Source organism: Lonchura striata, chromosome 6, assembly GCF_050655825.1.
Source record: "Lonchura striata isolate lonStrDom1 chromosome 6, ASM5065582v1, whole genome shotgun sequence".
In the NCBI taxonomy this organism is placed as follows: Eukaryota; Metazoa; Chordata; class Aves; order Passeriformes; family Estrildidae; genus Lonchura; species Lonchura striata.
The window spans coordinates 29,810,446-29,823,369 of NC_140708.1; the positions used below are offsets into that span (position 1 = coordinate 29,810,446).

Here is a 12,924-nt window from a genome sequence, read left to right on the forward strand (position 1 = left end):
TCTGAAATGTTAGGAATTGTAGGAATAATTTGTTTTAAGAAGGAAGCCTGGTTGCTGATTTTTGGTCCTGGTGAGGAGGGGGTGATTAAAAAGCAGTAGGTTCAGAGCAGAAGTCAGGAGGAGCTTGGAAAAGAGTAGTTCACACACAGGTAATATGTCCCAGGTCTTGGTGTGGAAACAGGAGGATCACACAACATCCATCAGCACAAAGGGGTGTATGAGTTTCCATGGAAAATCATGAAGTATGATCCCTCTTGTGTAATTACTGCAGGGATCACAGTAAAGCTTGACCATGAGGTGCCCCAACACAAGTCTCTGTAAAGCCATTCTGTGGGAAACCTTGTCCTTTCTTTGGATTACTTGCAGCTGTGAGGGTGGCTGAGGAAAACCAAGGGAGTAAGATCATCTGTTCAAATGTCAGGTTTCAGATATAATGTTATACTGCCATGGAGTAGTTAAGCTACAGAGTAAGCAGTAGACCATGGTACATCATTCAGCATGCCTTTAGCAAAGTAAAGAGTAAATGTCCCCTGGAAGATTAAAATCCCATTGGTTCTATTATGTGTAACCAATAAAGATAAAAGGGATGTCTATGAGGAATACAGAGTTGCCACAGAACATTTAGCTTTTTACCCTCAAGTGTGCATTTTTTATTTTGTACAAGGCATGGGGAACAAAGGAAGAAGAGCTTTGGGGTTACTCTTCTGTTATGGTGGGGGCACTGGTGGACCATTTGCCTTGCTGAGGATTGGAGAGTGGTTTGCACCAACACTGTCTAATTGTAGGGGCTGAGGGGTTTAGTCACACCACCTGCAAAGTTTGTATGTGTTTGTTGTCCTGTGGCCTTTTAACAGTGATGGGCACAAGAACATGGCCCATCTGTGGTGGGAGACTTACAAGAAGCCCAAATTTCCTTTTTGAAATTGTTCCTTTTAGTGACAATGCACATGCTTTGTTTAGGGGACAGGTGAGGGTGAAGTTAAGAAGGCTGTGATCTAAATTAGTTGTGTAGCTAAATCTGATCCAAGCAGGGTGCATGATGTGGTTTGTCATTAAATGTCCTCTCTCACATAACATATCAGAAGAATCAGTTTTGTGCCTGTGCAGATATGTGAAAGGTGCTTTTCCTCAGTAATGCAATAGCAAACTTGTTCTTATGTCTGTCTGGTTCCAGAGCACCACTGGACATGGCACTTTAACATGTCCCTCTGGCACATTTGAAACTGGATCTGGAATTTTCTGCTAGGAAGCTTTTGAAGCATGCTTGGCAGTGGTGTTGTTGTGGAGCTCAGATCTTGTGGAAAAGTGAGTTCTTGAACTCCTTAGCACAGATATTCCAGTTTTCTATTGTTAAAGTCCCTGTATCACTTGCAGAAAGCCAAGGCAGAATCCTTTGTTCTTAGGGCTCCTTTCTTGTGTTTTATCTCGGCTTCATTGGTCATTGTGCTGTGCTCCTTCTCATCCCATGTGACAAAAACCATTACAAATGCTGCAGTAAGCTGTGTTGCAAACTGCTATCTTCAAAAATGACATTCATAAAGGTTAATAATTGGAATGAGCTCTGGCAGTTACTAATTAGCACCATTACACAATCAGCTCACATTCTGGCAGCATTAGGCATACTTAATCAGTCAATTATCATTGATCTTGGAAAGTGGTGCTCTAAAGTTAGCATAAGGTGCCTTTGTAAGTGGAAAGAAGGAATTTGACACTGCCACAGTGGTCAGGCTGCTGGGAACATGTGGTTTGAGGGACCAGTGTGGTGTACCTGATTATGATGATTGGAATTAAAAATCAGATAGTATAGACTCACCTTCAAACAGGCATAAATAGGTCCTATCACTGTCTCTCTTTGCCATTTCAAACAGTAGAGGGTGTTCAGGGAGAGAGCTGGCTTTGGGGAAAAATGGACTTAATGACTTCAATGAATTTCAGTTAACATGTAATGACTTACAAGCTTTTCAAAGAACAGCTGGAGCATAAAGTACTATTTTCCTTGGTTTTATTTTTCTTCATGTGAATTATGGTTCTCAGGGTAAGGAAGTTGTAAACAAGATGGGGAGGCACCAAAGGATTCTAAATTCTAAAGGATTTCCCTTTAGAAGTATTTCATAAAGTGACCTTAATCTTATGAATCTAAATGTTATGATTGCTCTGTGCTCTCTCAGACACTCAGAGGCGCAGAGCCTTTGCTGCTTGTGCTGGCTCAGAGTGCAGAGGGAGCAGGGCCAGTGCTGCACACAATGGCTCTGGTTTTCTAGCCAGTGTTTGGCTGTTCTCAACGTGAGTGTCTCAACATGCATCTCTTGTAAAGCCATCTGTTATTGTGCCTGGTCAGGAAGGTGTGCACACATGCGTGGCCCAAACAAGCAAGGATGGTGGCTACAGCCCAGTGTGTGAAGGCGATTTTCCAGATCTCTGTATACAAAATGAATGGGTGGAGTGGTGAGGGTTGACATGCTGGTTTCTGCACTTTCTTCCCTTTTATAATTCTGTGTTTTGACTGTTTAAGATACAGTCTGCAATGTGTGCAAATTCACAAGGGATAGAATGGGCAAGTTGTCAACAACACGTTGGAATGTAAGGGGAATCCAGGATACTGTGAAAGTAAAAGCAACTTTTGTAGGCGAAAGGGCCAGGAAAAACATGAGTTGTGCTTGACTCCCCTTTGAAGTTTGGACCAGGGCCTCTGCCTGTTCTGTTGTTGTTATTTTGGAATTGTTGCTATTATTTTGGAATGTGTTTGTAATCTATCTCTCTCTCCTGCTGCTTATTCTCTGAGAGTTTTCATTGTGGGCAAATGATCCAGAAAAAAATCTGGTTAGAATCTTACAGACTGGATGTTTCCTCTAAACCACTTTGTGCAGCAGAAATCTGAGAATACACTTCAGGGCTGACTGAAGTCAGAACAACATTGATTATTTTTCTGTACATCTGAACATTCGCCTTTGCTCTTGTAAAAATCTGCAAGGGGTCTTGGGAGTAGGGACAAGGAGAAAACATGTCAGAAATTCAACTCTGGTTCCAGCTTTTGTGACAAGTTAGACCAATGTGAAGAGAATTGTTTAAAAAGTACTTGGTCATACATCTGATTCTAGACGCAGTAGAAAGTGAATGCAAGAGCAAATAGTCCAGACCTCCAGAATTTCCTTGACTGCTATCTGAGATGCAGATTCTTCTCAGAAGCTTCTAGGTAACTCAGTTGTAGAAATTTTAAAAATCTGAGCATGGCTATGGATCGTACAATGATTATTTAATCTGGAGAGGGGAAATATGTACAGGAAACCTCTTTTAGATGTAGGTCACTAATGTAGTATCCAAATTTGGAGGAGATTTGACTAGATGACCTTTAAAGGTCACTTCCAACACTAACTATTCTATTATTCTAAGGAAGTCAGAAAGTTTCCAGGCATTTTTCCAGAGACTTTGGGTCAGGTATTGTAAAAATTATGAAGAGAAACATGTCTTCATGTATCAGGTACTTAGCCTGAGAAAATTCCCTGGGCCAGCCCTGTGGGAATCAGGTACCTCAGGAGAGCTGGCAAGAGCTGCTGCCTGGGCTGGGTATTGTGGCAGGGCTCTGGCTCCTGGGTGCAGATGCTGCATTTCAGATCTCAGGCAGGATTTCCCCTCAAAACCTCCAATATTTCATAGCCTGTGTAGGTAATTCTGGAGGTGACAGATGTGCTTTAAGAAATGAGCAAGGCTCAGAGCTGGTAAACAGCTCTGGCATTCTGCTGTATGACAAATGACATCACCTATAAAGTGTGCCTTGGTATGGCAACAAATACTATGGCAACATCTGTAAGTGGAGCTAATTTTAGAAAAGAGGTGCCAGGCTACAGTAGCTCAGTTAAGGAAAACAGTTGGACACTTTGTTCTTACAGCAGTCCTGTAAGTATGCAAATATATACAGCATAATCATTCCCTCCCCCGCCTGGCCTCCCAATACCTGTTCTCCAGTTACTGGGTATTTTGCAGCAGTGCAGAGGCAGGTTTTAGGAAAAACACCCTTAAAGCAGAGTGTGGATTTCTTGGGAAGGTAAGAAGTGTCCATTTTAAAGGACTTAAGGTACATGTTAGCCTTTGAGGTAGATGTCTGCTTTTGGTTAGTCATGCCTTTGGGAGGGAGGGCAGACACTGATGGATTTTTGTTAAGCCTATGTCAGTATTCCAGTGATAGGAGGGTCTCTCACCCATATTCCTTGGGAAAAGCAGGCTTTATATTAGAAGCTGACTATGGAAGGAGATGAGAGGCTGAATTTTTCCCTGAGTGCATTCAGCACACTTTTGGCCTGTCAGCATCTTGTGACCTATCCTACCTTGTCTTGAAATGTCCCCATTAGAATATTATGTAAATGGGGTAGTGAAGCCAGCATGGAAATTGGACAATATGCAATGAAAAGTGTTAACTTGATACTGAGACCGTGCTCTCTGCAGAGCATCTGTTCCAATTTCAATCCCATCAACAAACAAAATATTGCAGTGCAGATGTGCAGTTTGATAGGATCTTGGGTCTGGTGGGTTGAGAACGTGAAAAATTCTCATCTCACCTCTCTGATGCCCTCTCCAAATGATTACACATGGAGACCACAGAGTGCAAAAATCAGCTGGCTGATGTTGGAGCAATGCTGGAAACATGTGAGTGCTGCCAAAGCAGCTGTGCTCAAGCCAGCAGTGCTGGCTGAATGGCTGGTGGAAGAGCAGAAGGATGAGTTTGAAATGTGAGGGATCCTGAGCAGCTCAGCATCTCACTTCTTTTTCTTAAACAGTCATGAAGCTGTGGCAAATGCTGTTGTGTTTGTACAGTGAGGCAGTGGATGATTTTTTAGATACAGTACTAGGGAAATTGGTGAATATAGGCAAGGACTCCTTGATAGTGATTTTTTTTTTTTTTTAGCTCATGGTGGTTGGGTAGGAGAGATCACAATATAAAGGGAGTCTTAGGACTTGTTCACTGGAACAGACTGTTGCTATGCTTTTCAAGAGTCACCCTCCATGGAGCAAAATTACTAAGTCATTAGTTACTTGTACATAGAGTGAGATTTTATCATGGCAAGGTACATTTTAGAGAAGGAATCTTGACACTCCAGTCTTCCTCAGAGCAGATACCTTCCAGAAATACTGGGTGTAATCCTAAATAAAATGAAAAAAATGTCTAGAAGCAAATATGGGGATAAGCTGTGATGTATTAACTGTGTCACTGGTGACTCATGGACGTGGAGCTATTAAAGAAATTCCTAGGTTATAAAGGCAGAAGGAGCATTGTACTCAGACACTGTGCAAGATCATGCAGGAGAAGAAAATCAGTCACAGATATTACTCAGAGATTAATACCTCATCTAACATCTGCTTGACCAAGAGCAAAACCCTTGGGACAACATCCTATTTTGATTGTAAAATTAGCAGTAATGAAGAATTTACCTTATCCATTAGTACAGTCTGCTGGAACAGTCTCTCTCCCTGTTTTTTAAAAAAACCCACCCAGAATTGAACAAAATATCTTCTTATCCATGCTTGTCTAGCCTGAGTTAATCAGATTTTAGCTCTTTGTGCTTTTGTGGACAGAATGGAAAGGCCCTCTGCTTCCCCAAGTAGAGGGGGGAAGACAATAAATTTCCAGTTTATAATGTGGGAAGAGAATTCTCGGAAAGGTGCTCTCTGTAGAAGTGCAGCTCTGTACATCCTCAGATTCATAGATTTAAAGTACAGAGAAGTAATTGTAATAATCTAATTGTATAGTGCAGTCCAGAGAATCTTACTCAATGATTTCTACATTGAGTCCCCAGTGTAGTTTGAAGTATTGCTTCTTGGCTGGAAACATACTCAGTCTTCACTAATACTTATAGTCTGTCAATTATGCTATCTGATTTGCATTGCTGCTAGAACTGCATTTCATTTCTGATGCTGCAGCAAATGGACTCTGGGCTGAGTTGGCCAAATTCCGTGATGCTGAAAGACAGGGTGGTTTGCTATATATCTGAGAGTCTCAGCACCTGTGACATTTCAAATTGCAGCCATGATTCCTGGATGATGAAACCCAAGCATTGGAGCTCTTTGTTCCTCACTTTCCCTTTCATGGCGTTAAAATTATTTGCAAAAAGAGCTGAGGGGAAAAAAAAAAATCATGGGGATGAAATAGAGTACTAGCTCATTCATGTAGATCACTTTTTTTTTTTCTAAGTTTTTTTTTTTTAATCTTTAAAAGACCCTTGAAAGAGGGATTTTTTCTTCTTGAGACTGAGGATTGAGAAGGTGTTCTTTTCAACTCTGCCAAAGGCTTCATGGCTGATGAGTATATCCCTGGAGGGGGGCAGACAGACTGTTCTCTGTGGATCTTGGATATGGCTGGTGCCTGAGGGAAAGGAGAAGCTTTACTTGATCTTGGTGCTGCTGTAAGATACATTATTAAGACTCCATGTTGGAGGCATCTTGGATGCAGCCAGCCCCAAGGCTGGACAGAGGGGACAGGGATGACCCACCAGCAGAGGTGCATCCCTCTGTTGGATGCCTTGTTGGGTCCATTACTGCTCTGGTGTCCGCTGGCTCCTGTGCTCTGTGGGTGCCTCTGCAGCCTGGGTGCAGCCTCCATCAGGTGTTGCACCACCTGGGAGCTGTCACCAAACAGCAAACAGTGGCCCCAGCTCCCCAGCAGCAGCTGGGATACAGGTGCTCAGTACACTGAATAGCAGTGCAGTCAGGAGACCCCTGCAGATGAAGGTCCTGTGTGCCTTGGCTGCAATGAGGGCAGCTGTAGGGCTAAAGGCACGCATGAAAAGATTCTCATGAAAACTGGGTAAGGTGTCCAGCTGCTTCTTGATTGTTTCCCCTGCAAAAATTCCTCTTGGCCCAAAAGAAAAAGAATCGTAATTACATGACTTTGTTCTTCTGAAATAGGTGAACAGCAGAATAACGTTGGATTTTATTTGCTGTGGCTATAAGATCAGGAAAGTACAGACAAAGGATGCAGCTTTTCTACTGCAGGAACTGATTCAGTATTTTCTAAAGATACAATCTTGGCTAGTCTGACTGTTCTGGCACAAAAGCATGGCTCCACATTTTGGAACAACTGGCTTGTCTTTCTTCATCTTATTAGTTATGTGAAAATAGCTCTTTTAAAAAATTTATTATATATATATATATATATATATATATTTTTTTTTTTTTTTACGTGCATGGGTTTTAGTTTATCTTCCTAGACTGGACTATTTCTTTTTTAGCCTTGCAACTGTAGTATTTACTTCTCTCATGTATTTTCAGGTGCAGTGGGAAGATGCTCACTACACAAAATAAAGCACAGTTTTCTATTTGTATTAGATTGTAGATCCCCCTGCATTAAGGAGAAAAAGCTGTCTTTGATTCTCTGCCATTAAATACTTGTTATGTTGTTTATAGTGTTTTAAATTTAAAACCTCATCTGGTCATTTCAGCATTTGTCACCTTCTACTTTTCTGCCTCTCAATAGACCATTTACAAGTGTTTCTATTGGCTTTTTCTGCCTAGCAACATTTGTTGCAAGTAGTTTAGGAAAATAAATGGTTTTCCATCATAAATCCAAAGCTGCAGCAGGACTTAACAACCTTTGGTTATCTTTCCTCAGAGTTCTCTTTAGAAAGAAAAAACTATCTGATGTGATAAAAATGAAGACTTGGTGCTATGAAATTTCTGTTTACATTCTGCAAACATGAAGATTTTCCATTAGAGTCCATTTTTTATGAAGGAAATTGTGAAATGTCCCTCAATTCCATTCTCTTTGCTGAAATAACACAATGGGGCTGGGGTGTTTGTGGCTGATTGCTGTGGCTTGGAAGAGAATTCTGGGACTGGTGTCTCTGGTACTGCATGCAGAGGGAGGCCCCATATGAGAGGCCAGCTTGACAAATTGCTCTGCAGAGAACAATCTCTTCCCTGCAAGTTTGTGCTCTCTTTCTGCTGCACAGGTCTAACATGACCAATTACATTTTTGTTGTCTTTAAGCAATGACATTTCTGGCACATTTTTTGGCAGCCAATTGCATATTTTAAGTGCCAGAGCTGTCCCAAACTTGAATTTTCTATTTAAAAAGGCAGAGATGCTTCCATTTCTTAGTCCATCTAGACATTTTGATGAAGTATCTCCAATGGGCACAGCTGATGATTCTGCAAGTTACAGGATTTTAGTGACATTTGGCCTAATATTTTGGGTTTTTTTTAGTTTCATCCATTTTGAAGAGGTAAATAGGATTATTTTTTTCAGGCTGAATCCAACAGGAATTGGATCAAGCTTCTAGACCTTTCACATTCTGATGATTACTAATAGCTATCCATCCTTTCTTTGCCAAATTGCATGTCTAATTATTTTAATCTCTCCCACAAAGAGCAGGCTTCATCATGGAACACTTAATTCTATTTACTCTATGAATTTTGCCCAAATTCTTGTTATTAATTTCACTATATGATTAAAACCTGTTTTTTATTTGAGAATAAATCTGCTGGTTTCACTGGAGGACCCTAGCATAGCATAGCTAAGATTTGACTTAGATTTGTTTGTCTAAGTATAGTTTTCCCAGTGCTATGGAATTTAGGAAGAAATTATTTTAATAGTTTCTTCCTTAAAAGCCATTGGTTATACAACAGTCAGGGTGATGGTGGTTTTTATTAATTAGAAGCTTGCTTTCAATGGTTTTGGATTTCTTTGTGTTGAAGTACCAACAGTGTAGAAAAAGGAATGTATCATAGTGTAGAGATAGTTTCAAATGCATTTTGCAGACAAAATGTAGACAGTGTTCTTCACACAATGTCATTAAACCAGAGCACATGTAGGAAAGAAAGTGAGTCCAATGGAGCGTTTATTAAATTGTGCTAATGCTTTTCTTTCTGCCCAAATCTAATATTGCAAATATGCTTTTTTTTTTCTTCTTTCGTGGTACCAATCTTTTGTAACAGACTTGAGCCATGTTTGAATGTTAAGACCTTGTGACTTTTCTTCTGCCTTCTGGTTGAATTGAAAGGTCAATTCTTCTTTGGGGTACAGCAGATCAGAACTCTTTACAGGTGCGTTCAAAGTCCTCCATGAGGGAGATTTGGAAGCTTTCTCCAAGCTGAAGATCTACCATTATCATGGAAAGCTTTACATTTCAGTGCACATCTATTTGCCCTGGTTATTCAAGTTCAAAGCAAGTTCACTGGAAATGCTGTCTGAATGCCTCATCTCTGGACTCTTGCAGTTGGTATAAAATGATGAAACTCAAGGTGGGAGCAAAGTTCAGGAATGAAACTGAGGTTTCTGTATTTTTCACATTGGCAATATGGAGATGGTCATGCTCATTCACTCGAGGAATATGTAAGTTATTGAATTAAGATATTGTGGAAATGGAAAGTGTTGCATTATTAGTATAAATCTCATAGGAATCTTAAAGGACCAAGCTTATCTGCACCTGTATTTTTTTCTATATGAAGTTAAATGTGGACTTCTCAAAAGAATTTGTTGTACACAGCCCCCAGAGCCTCACCTCTGTATCCAAACCTCAGGCTGGATGCATGAAAACCCTATTTTTCAGATATTGTCTGCAAGAATTCAATGCTGTCACACTGTGTAGATTGACAGTTTTCAAAGGACAGCCTCTGCTTCTTTTAATGGCTGTCAGCAGTAAAAACTTTTTGCATGTTTGTTCAGTGTTTATTGCTCAAGTTGGTTAGTTGGTTGGGGGTTCACATGCAAGATCAGAAGGTTCTTGGGAAGGTGCTGCTGAGAAAATTAATCTCTCAGGGACAAAGTAAAATGGATTTTAAGAAGGAAGATGTTTCAGAAGATAGATGTAGGAAAATTTAGTCTGTTTTGATTAGGTCATCAATGCTGCATACTTAAGCTGAAGATCAACTCTCATTAAGTTTAATTGGACCTTTTTTTTTTTTTTCAGTAAGGGAGAAGTTAGATGAATATTTTATTTATGGGATGAAGTAGAAATTTGTCCTGTTCAGCTACTAATAGTATTTATATAAATAAAGTTTTCCACGGAGAGAAGAGCTGGGGCATAACTAGCTTTGGATGACACGTGTCAAGGGAAGAGCTTGGTGCTGTGCTTTGGGAGCTGGGCTGACAGGGCTTTATGGTGGCTGGCACATGATGGGGGGCACTTGTCAGTTGTCCCCTGGCTGAGTGGATAGAAGAAGGTTGGGGCCATGTGGGAACTGTTGGGATGTGGTGACTGGTTGCCTTTGTTGCTTTTCTCCAGTCCACAGACCCTGCAGAGAGCATCTTGAGAAAGCCCTACCTGGCAGTGTGCCTCTTTTGCTTTTGCATCTGAAACAATTTTTTTTTTTGGACCAAGTGTAAGCTGACATCAAAGATGTTTTCACTTCTCTCAAAGGTTATTATTTTAAAGGGCAAATAATGCCCAGAGCAGGATTTTACTGTTCCCTCTGTATTTTTTTTCCTGGTGACAAGTTGATTACTTTTCCTGCTGTTTTATTTTCCTGGTTTTGCTTTTCTCCAAACTTCCAACTGCCATGAAAACTCCCAAGTGGTTTTTGCCCAAATGCATGCAGGTGAGCTTTTAAATGTGAATTGCTTGGTAGATAAATGAGGATCAGTTGCTATATTTAATTATGCACTCTTCTGTGATGTGTCTCCAGCAAGCATTCATCTTATGGATAGTAATTATTCTGAGCATGCCCATCTGAGCAAGATTATGCTTTGGTAATTGGTTTTGAATCCTATATCCATTTTATTTTAAACAGCACTCACTTTAATCCTTTCTATCAATGTTTGGGGATTGAAAGTGAGGTGAGCATGTGGAAGGAGCGAGGGAAGGATTTTCTTTTCTTTGCCAAGCTGACATGGTAGAAGTGGAGAGTGGTTGGTGGTGGTTGATGATGACAACCAGGCTGCTGGCTTGTTTGTGCTCACACTGATATTCTGCACAATGAGGATGCCCAGGCAGCTTGTGCAGACCTTCCTGCTGTGGCAGGTCCTGGACCTGCAATGAAAGTGTGAGACGCTTCTCTGTCTGGGGATGCAGGGCCACACTGATGATACCACTGTTCATCACCTGCAGTACAAGTGTGATGATTTCTCTTTGTGGCTTATGTATAGACCAATGTCCTGGAAACATTGGGCAGCAGATGGTCAAACAGCTCTTTTTATGCTTTTGAAATGGAAGTTATGATTCTTCAGCTGAGTACCTGTATCAGACAGATCTGAATGTAACCTAGGGATGTGGTTGTTTTGTGGCTTTATTTTCTCTTTCTATGCTTATTTGGTATTGCTGGTCACACTGGCTATTTTGTTTATGAAAATAAGCTCAGACAATGCTTTCTGCAAAGATGAACTGGATATCTCCATGTTCATCTCTTAATATCTTCAGTGGGAAACTGAAGCAGAGGAGATGACATGATGCTTTCATTATCCTATTGCATGTTTCCAGCCAGAGGTAGTAACTCTTAATACAGAGGAAAAATAAAAAAGGAGGAAATGCTCATGGCTGTGCTTATGGCTGCTGACAAAAGCACTTGTGGAAGATCTTTGTATTGCCCTGATGTTTCAATAGATGCCCTCAAACTCAGCATGGTGTAGCACTTTGCCGTGGATTGTCTCAAATATTTCTGGTGTCTCTAGACACCTCTGTTTGAAAGCCTGTCTGGTAACCTGTTTATTCTTCCCCACTCAGCACAATCTATCTGCAGAGCTGTGTGGAAAGACAGGGAGCAGAGAGTTTTTCATTTTCCCAAACTCCCTGCCCTCTGGCCTGTGCAGCATTTATGTGGCACTAGGCTTGCAGGATTCTTGTACCAGGGAAACATGGCATCCTCTGGTAGGTCATTCCCTCGAGCAAAGGCCATTGTGTTTACACAGCACAGCCTATAAACACAGCTCTTGGGAGAAACTGAAATCTCTGTTCAAAGGCTGGTTGCTAAAACCCTCAACTCTGCATGAAAAAAAGAGTCTGGTATACCAGAATAACCCCTTAATTCTCTGGAGGCAGAAGAGCTGCTTGCTGAGTACCCACACCCACAATTTACTACTTCCCTTTGCTCATGCCTGCTACCAGTAACCAGGAAGTGTTTAGTCCAAGCCAGGTGTACCCTGAACTTGTTTTGTCAAACCAGACAGATCCAAGTGACTAGTTTGAGTTCCCTAGTTCCATTTGGGGTTTTAAAAAATGGCAGCTGTCACATGTTATTACAGATGAGTGTTAAGGTGGTGTTAATTTTGAGTGGCATGATGCATCTAGCTCTTGGTGGGAAAAAGAGCATTCATTGTGACAGTAAGCTTTGCCATCCATGAAAGGATATTCTTACAAGGATTGATATTCCATCTGCAGGAAGGAATTTATAATTGTTTTTCCTCATGCATAAGCAACAACAATATCCTACAAAGGGAGTGAAAAGGGAGATTAAGAATTCATGTTCTCTGCTCAGGAGAGACAAGATAGATACATACTTGAGAACATGGGTTTAGCTGTCTGTCCACTGTAAGAAATTATGTCAGGAAGCCAAACTTTCATCCTGGGATTCTTTGTGACTTGGCAAAAGTTGGATGCTCTTAGGGAGTTATTTCTTAATGAGGTCTGCCCTCCATCTAACTTAAAAAACAAAAAAAAGAACATCCTTCCATTGTTTTATTCTTGTTCTTTGGGGTCAAAACAAACTCCACAAGACAGAAGATGAGTTTGAGATGTTGCTAACAAGCAGGAGGGTAACTGTCTCATGTAAGTTTATCTCCACTGAGGGCTGAACACTTCATGAATGTAGATGCTAGGATTAGGATAATTATTAACATCCTGGGGAGGTAAGGATGGGCAAACCAGCATGCACTGCCTTGTCAAACCAGCATGTCATCGGCACTAGAGCCAGACAATCTTTCATTTTTATTATATTTGTGACATCTCTAATTTCCTTGGCATAATGCACTTAATCCATAATTATAAAATATTAAACTAGTCCC

The 12,924-nt window shown here is 40.8% G+C and overlaps 1 protein-coding gene across 3 annotated transcripts in view; it reads left to right on the forward strand.

Annotated features, from left to right (window-relative positions):
- The window catches only part of SORCS3 (sortilin related VPS10 domain containing receptor 3), a 267,619-nt gene that overhangs the window by 96,233 nt on the left and 158,462 nt on the right, over positions 1–12,924 (forward strand). The window lies entirely within an intron of this gene.